The 8,432-nt window shown below is 43.3% G+C and overlaps 1 protein-coding gene across 1 annotated transcript in view; it reads right to left on the reverse strand.

Moving 5' to 3' along the window:
* Positions 1–8,432, reverse strand: part of mtss1 (MTSS I-BAR domain containing 1) — a 745,180-nt gene that overhangs the window by 48,241 nt on the left and 688,507 nt on the right. The window lies entirely within an intron of this gene.

The raw sequence follows: 8,432 nt of genomic DNA on the forward strand, positions 1-8,432 counted from the left end.
AGATTCTTTATTAGTCCTTGCAGAAATTCCTTTTTGCGCCAAGCAGCCATCAGGACACAGAAATACCACAAAAATAAGACAATACAACACTTTGACACATCCCTTATAGGCAAAAGTAGGCTACCAGTCATGGTAAAGGAAAGACATCACATATGCGCAGAACTGAGGTATTTGTTCAAAAGTCTGTATATGTGCCGCAGTCACAGACTTTGCCTACTTGTCTAGGTCTTGTATTTCTATGTTATGTTCACATGCTAGTTTTCATGGTTCTATTCATGTCTTCCGACCGTATCACATGTGTAAACAGCCCTCATGTTGATATTAGTCTTGATAGTTGTTCCCCATGTCCGTCCATGTCAGGTCATTGTTTGGTGTTGCATCATGTCAATATGTGTATGATATCTGTTCTGTTAACCTGTATTAAAACACCCAACCATGGGTTTTGAACACTACCTGCCTGGCTGTCCTGCTTTTGGGTTCTCAACACTCCAGTAGGCCTATGTGACAATATGCACTACAGACAATATTACTTGTCAAGCAGAATGTGTCTTACCTGACACCAGGAAGTAACTGACTGTCTCATGAAAGAGTAGGGAGGGTAACCGGAATTGTATTGTATTGTAGCCTATTCTTGTTTTCGTTTTACTGAGGATAAGGTTACAAATGACATAATATTGTAAATAAGTCTATCAACTAGAAGACATGTGATGATGTGAATGAATGCACTGCCCCAGAAATGCCTTTGTGCCAGATCCCATATTGAAAAGGGGTCCAACTCTAGTCCTGTATGTATGACACACTACACCATGTTCTCCTTTGCTTGTGAAGATGACCATGGTGACTGACTAACTGACTGATTCAAATCAGCATGTACTATCAACACAGAAACAACTATTGTAGCAGTGGCTCTCCACTTAGATGAAAACTCACAATTCTGACATTGACCTCTGCAACACACGAAATAAACCATGGATGGGTTCATGCCATGGGTTGTCCTGGCTCAGAATGGACCACTTAAGCCCTATTTTATACTTCATTGTATGGTGGTGTTGTTGTTGTACCGTAATTATATTGCTACTATAGCCAAAATAATCATTGCTAGCAATGAAAATGTATTTTCTGTTTACTGAAGAGCTGGAGAGACTGGCAGACCCATATCACTGAATAAACACTCTTATCATGATTACTACCACAATATAGACCTTTAACTTAAAAAAAGAAAGAAGAACTAATTTCTTCCTTTTTTTTTTTACACTACCTTTAAGAACAAACTAACCGGTAGTTAGTCGCATGCAGTTTGTGAACTTCATGACTCTTCTGTGCATTACAGTTATAGCAAATAGAAAACTGGCCCCAAGTGCAACTGTTAATGGATACGGCTCCCCTTGCTGGTGTTTCAGTGGAGATGCAGGGCAATCCATTCCGCACAGTAAAACTAAATTAGAATCCACTAAACTAATCCATGAGCTGCAGTACCAACATATCTGACGTACGCACGCACACACACACACACACACCCACGCACGCACACGCGCACACACACACGCACACACACACACACACACACACACACACACACACACACACACACACACACACACACACACACACAACACACACACACACACACACACACACAAAGCTTTTAGCTTTCTTGTGTAATATAATTATATAATATAATCATAATACGTGTGTGTGTTTGTGTGTGTGTGTGCATGGGTGCATGCGTGTGTGCGTGCGTGCGCGCGCGTGCGTGTGTGTGTGTGTGAGTGAGTGAGAGAGAGAGAGAGCATTATGTGTATGTGTGCATATGAGTGTGTATGAAGGAGTGGAGTTATGAATCCAACAGTGCTTTCACAGCTTTCGGGAAAAACAAGTTTGACAGCCTCTTGGTTCTAGCCTGCATGATTCTCAGCCTGCCTGATGCAGGGTCTGGAAACGGGTGGTGTCCAGAGTGTGAAGGGTCCCTGAAGATCTTTGAGGCCCGCTTGTGGAGACGGCTGGCGTGGATGTCACTCAGACGTGGTACTGGAGAGCCGATGATCCACTGCGCTGTCTTAACCACCCGCTGCAGGTCTTTTCTCTCTGGATTACCAGACTGTGCAAGTGTAACAGAGTGGTTCACTACCTCAGCCTGATAGCCTGAAAGTCTAATATCTCCCCCAAGCGATTGAGATATCCCTTTGGCTTAGTGGTTAAGATGTTGGCTTTCCACGCGGGAGACCAGGGTTCGAATCCCGGCCGTTACAATGGTGCCATGACCCTGATCGGGTTTCCCCGTGGGAGGAGGTCAAAAGGGGGGTGAGTGTAACAGAGTTGTTCACTACCTCAGCCTGATGCCGTGAAAGTCTAATGTCTCCCCCGAGCGATATCCCTTTGGTTAAGATGTTGGCTTTCCAAGTGGGCGACCTGGGTTCGAATCCCGGGCGTTACACAAGCATTAATCTCTCCCATATTGCACAAGCATAAGTCAGTATACTGGAGCGGTAGAAGTTAATGAGCAGGTTCTGAGATTGTTTTCCAGGTGAGAGAGGGCAATATGAAGCACTAGTACATCAGTATCGTCAGTTGATCTGTTAGCCTTGTAGGCAAACTGGTGTTGGTCCTCCTGGGTGGGGGAAATGCAGGCTTTGGTGTTTGCTAGCACCAGTCTCTCAAAGCACTCACCGGTGTGAGAGCGACCGGTCTGTAGTCGTTCATGCAGGTGATGGCTGAGGACTTGGGTACAGGAATAATGGTGGCTTTCAGATTCCAACCTGTTTGCAATAGTCGCTTGCTTAAGTGACAGATTGAAAAAGTCTGCAAAGACTGCAGCAAGGTGGGCAGCACATGCCTTCATAGCCTCGTTTGGAACCTCTCCCTCCACTGTATAGCTCCAAAATGAGGTCCCGCTACGTAGGATGCCGGCAAGGTGTGACACCGGCAAACGGTGGCCAATATTGTTGATTCTTACCTTTTTCCGCACATCGTATCCAAAAAGTAAAGGTATTCCCCCCTGCTCTCAGATGTTTTAAATTTCAGCGGTCAAGAAATCTTTACAGATGGGTTGAAACAAGCGTTTACATCACTTTTTTAGTCAGTCTGTGCCATGTTTTCCCAATGCAACCTTACGGGAGTAGTGCTGCAAATGCGGACGGGGGTTGACTGGCCAGAGGTGTGCGGAAAAATGTAAGAATCAACAATATTGGCCACCGTTCGCCGGTGTCAGTCTCTGCCGGCACCCGACGAAGTGGAACCTCATCTCGGAGCTATACAGTGGAAGGAGAGGTTCCAATTGGAACTAACACCATCAGTGCTCGGCCTGGAACACCATCAGCTGCCTTGATACTGTTGACTATTGTTACTTTCACAATATAGAGCTATTTAACTCTTATTTGAACAAAAATATATCACTTACAATTTAACATTTTACAATTTAGGTATTTAGCAGACGCACTTATCCAGAGTGACTTACAATCAGCAAGTAAGTGTAGCGCCTCAAGAAACTAGGATATCAGGTAAACAATGATGAACCTGCTAGCATCTGTTTCAATGACATGCTATCTAAATTGCATTCTTAAAATTTGTGGTCAAGAAAAACAAAAACAAAAACATGAGAACGAGTGAAGAAGATAGGTCTGCATGGTAACCATCTTGGTCAGAGGCAGAAGGTGGAAGGAAAGGGTACAGGGAGAGTGAAATGCAAGGGGGTGAGGCGGAGTCTGAAGAGGTGAGTGCTAAATTGGGAGTGAGTCGGCAGATCTGACTGCAATGGGGAGTTTGTTCCACAGTTTGGGAGTCAGGAGTGAGAAGAGTCTGGGATGTGTGGAGACTGGAGAGTTGTCCCGGGTGTTTTAGGGAAAGGAGAAGCGTCTGGGACCTGTGGAGCGTTGTGCAGGGTGTTTTAGGAAATTAAGGGAGAAGAGTCTCTAGAAAGTGTGGAGCTTTGTCCAGGGTGTTTTAGACAAGGGAGAAGAGTCTAGGACGTGTGGAGCGTTGTGCAGGGTGTTTTAGACAAGGGAGAAGAGTCTAGGACGTGTGGAGCGTTGTCCCGGGTGTTTTAGGGAAGGGAGAAGAGTCTAGGACATGTGGAGCGTTATCCCGGGTGTTTTAGGGAAGGGAGAAGATTCTAGGACGTCTGCAGTGTTGTCTGGTGTTTTAGGGAAGGCTGAGCCATCTTTAAAACACAGCTTCCCTGTGTTAGCTGATCTGACTCTAGGGGGGTTAAATTGTTGGCCGGTTGTAGACCAGGTGTGCTGCTGCATTCTGGATCATTTGGAGGGGCATAAATAGAATGACATGACTTCATGATGTCCATATAGTCTTTAAGAGTTATGTGAGAGGTTTGTTCACTAGCAACGTTCTGTCTATTACTTTATGAATGTCTTTGAGCATGATACTGTTCACACATGATTACAGTATATCGGCGCTGGGCAGAAACCTTTTTTATGCACTTCGCATGCACTTCGTCAGACTACAGTGTCACACAAAAGTAGCAAAACAATGCCGATCTACAAGTCCACCTTGTCAGCTTGTAGATCTGCTATTTCAGTTTTTTTTTGTGTGTGTGTGTGTTTTGTAAATATTATAACAATATTAACAAGAGCTTGTGACTCAATAATGACTACATTGGATCCATTGGAACACAAGTTCTTTTTTTTCTCCATTTCCTGAAAAGTAACAGTTTTGGACATACTAGGTTTCCACCTGACAGCAACAATATCAAAGGATATAGTTAGTCTCTCCATGTTGACTAAATGATGATGCTATTGTTCATCATTCCTGCAGAGGGCAGCATAGGCAAGCAGACAGCTGAAAAACCTCACTGTCAACAAGTTCCTGAAAAGCTTCAGGAAGTCAGTGTGTGTGTGTGTGTGTGTGTGTGTGTGTGTGTGTGTGTGTGTGTGTGTGTGTGTGTGTGTGTGTGTGTGTGTGTGTGTGTGTGTGTGTGTGTGTGTGTGTGTGTGTGTGTGTGTGTGTGCGTGCGTGCGTGCGTGCGCGCGCGCGCGTGCGTGCGTGTGTGTGTGCGTGTGTGCGGGTTTTGATTGATTGATGTAGTTTATTTAGTAAGACATGAGAATAGTACATGACAGTACATAACAGTACATGGAAGTACAAATTCACAATACAAGGTCTACTAAACTGGAACTCTCATTAAGCACGCAGCTTGTTTAAGATGAGAACCCCATGCACACAAATCATGATGACATAAGAGGCAGACACACTACTATACAGAATGTCATACAATCAGCTTTCAGGTTACTGGTATGAAGAGAGAAAAATATATATATATACAAAAGAGGAAAATGAAGGAGGGGGGGGGTAGGGAGAGGGTAGGTTAAGACGACAGGGGCCATTTTCGAAATGCAGCCTCCTGAAGGTGTATCTTTAGGGCAGTTTTGAAAGTGAGTAGGGTTTTACACTCCTTTACTCCTTTTGGTAGGGCATTCCACATTTTTGATGAATAGCATGAGAACGAGTTCATTCCCTTAGTTGAGCCAAATCTGGGTTGAACATGATTTGTGGAGCTGCCTCTGGTGTTATGATCATGGACTTCTTTAACATTTTGGAAGTATTTTGACAAATACAGGGGGATCCTAATGTTGTGGTGTATCTTGAAGACCAGGCCCATAGCAAGTTGCTGTACTCTGTCCTCAACCCTAAGCCATCCAATCCTAGCAAAATGAGCAGGGGTTAAATGGGTTTTGTGATTGTAGAAGAAGAGAAGTAGCCTTACAAGTTTGTTTTGGGATGTTTGGAGCCTTGTTTTTAAGGCCTTGGAGGTGTTGTGATACCATGAAGTGCATGCATAATCATAATGACCTTGAATGAGGGCCCCTGCAAGAATCTTCAGAGTATTCTTACTGACTAGACGATCAATCCTCCACAAATAGCGTGTTGTTTGGTTGACATTTTTGATCACTTTTTCTGCGTTTTTGTTACCAGAGAGGTTTGCCTCCAAGATGCAGCCCAGGTAGGTAATTTCATCCTTTCTTTTGATGACATCATCACCCACTTTGATCGTGAAACTCTCTGCCTTGCTAAGGTTAGAACTGGGACAAAAAACTGGGACAAAAAAATACCTACAGGGAGAAATACAACAATGTGCGAACACAGCAATATTTGTGAACTGTTGTGATAAAAGAAGGTTAGACAATGGAATACTACCACCCTGGACTACTAACCATTGAGTTTCCTGCACTATCTGTACCGAGTAGACCTCCAGACCTACTGCACATATAAACAGCGCTTCTACCTTTAAACACATTTTAAATCTGAGAGAGAGATTTTTTTCTGACACATTGGAAAGAAGCAGACCCAAAAGCAGAGCAAACTAGATTGCTATTTGGCCCTAAACAGGGAATACACCGTGGCAGAATACCTGAGACATGGCTCCCTAGAGAAGACAGACTATGCATACACTGCGCACAACATGAAGTGGATTACATTTACAATCCCACAGATTACAATCACCCAAGGAGAGTTTGAAAACATGACTAATGACAAAAAACTCCCATATCTGCTGGGTGAAGTAGGGGAGATTGGAGTCAAAAGTAACAGGGGGCAAATGTAACACACTCAATAATTCAATTCAACAAAAACAGATTTAGAGGTAAAAGCACATATTTGAATGTACAGTATTTTTAGATGACAGCTAATAAAAATTTAGATGAAATGTATCTCTATGTTATTGGTCACAAATTAACGTTAGCAGCCTATGCTAATCTAGGTATTTCTAGCTAGGATAATATGGGATTTCATCATGGCTGCCTGATCGGGGACAATTGTAACACAGTGAAGGTCAATTGTAACAATTACATTACAGTCATTTAGCAGACGCTTTTATCCAAAGCGACTTACAATAAGTGCATTCAACATAGGTAGGCAAGAAAACTACTAATCACCAGAAGTCTTAAGTGCATTCTCTTCTAAAACAACCAACTAAGAGTATACCTAGCTCTAAGGTAAAAGTGCAATATATCAGCTACCAACTTTCTTAAACAGATGAGACAAATAGGAAAATCAAAGAGCAAGAGCTAAAACAAATAAGTGTATCAAATAAACTAGACCCAATAAAACAAGAGCTCGTACAAAGTAATTGACAACAGGTAAGCAAGGCTAAGACGAAGGGTCAGGGTAGTGTTTCCTGAAGAGGTGGGTTTTCAGCCTGCGGCGAAAGATGGGCAGTGACTCTGCTGTCCTGACATCAGTGGGGAGTTCATTCCACCACTGCGGGCCAGAACAGAAACAAGCTGTGACTGTGTAGATCGTCCAGAAGGAGACGGACCTCTGAACGACGGGGCAACCAGTCGACCCGAGGCGGCAGACTGAAGTGGTCGGGCACGGGTGTAAGGCTTGACCATAGCCTGAGGTAAGAAGGGGCTGTTCCTTTCACTGTCCTATAGGCTAGCACTACGCTACGGGGAGCCTAGAGAACGGAGAAGGATAGTTGTGTGGGAGAACTTGAGGCGGTTGAACACCAGACGAGCTGCAGCTTTCTGAACAAGCTCAAGAGGTCTGAAGGCAGCCGCTGGGGCACCAGCAAGGAGGGAGTTGCAGTAGTTCAGGCGGGAGATGACAAGAGCCTGGATGAGCACCTGCGCTGCCTGCAGAGGAATCTGCAGGAGCGTCGGTCGTCCAGGGTCACACCCAGATTCCTCGCAGTCCGAGTTGACGTCATCACAGTGTTATCAATGGTGATGGTCAGGTCTCGGTGCAGACAGCCCTTCCCCGGGAGGAACATCAGCTCGTTGTAACAATGAGTTACAATTATTTTTAACTCCTTGGTTACAATGCAAGCCGATTTTTTGTCATCATGGGGATAATTGTAACTTATTGCATTCTGACTTATTGCATTAAAAGTAATATTTTAGTCTTGTCCTTACTAGTGAAAGCTTATAAATGGTATTATTAATTAGGGCACATATATATGTTTCTTATAACAAAAGATGACTAGTATATTTCAAGTACAAACAGAGGAATTACCTTTAAACACATTTGAAAAAATAAATACAAATATAAACACTGTACTGTACATTTACACTTTGGCAAACATTGTAAATTGTAGAACATCTGTACATACAAACAGAGCAATTACATTTAAACACTTTTGACTGCTATTTGTGCACAACCTTGCAAAAGCTTATACCAAGCTAACCTTTCCTATGTGGATATACTATAAGCCAACTATTCCTGACAGCAAATGCACAATTCTTATGGTTTTGTAAGTTAGATTTGCCTCAGTTGCAATGTAACAGCTCTGTGTACATCATTTCTATTCCCTTTCAATTGTACACACATTATTTTGATTTGATTGTAGTTCCACTTTTACTTTGGCAATGTTAATGTATGTTTTCTCATGCCAATGAAGCCCTTTGAATTGAAAATTGAATTGAGAGTGAGGGAGAGAGAGAGAGAGAGAGAGAGAGAGAGAGAGAGAGAGAGAGAGAGAG

This window comes from Gymnoscopelus braueri (assembly GCF_963280865.1).
Source record: "Gymnoscopelus braueri genome assembly, chromosome: 3".
In the NCBI taxonomy this organism is placed as follows: domain Eukaryota; kingdom Metazoa; phylum Chordata; class Actinopteri; order Myctophiformes; family Myctophidae; genus Gymnoscopelus; species Gymnoscopelus braueri.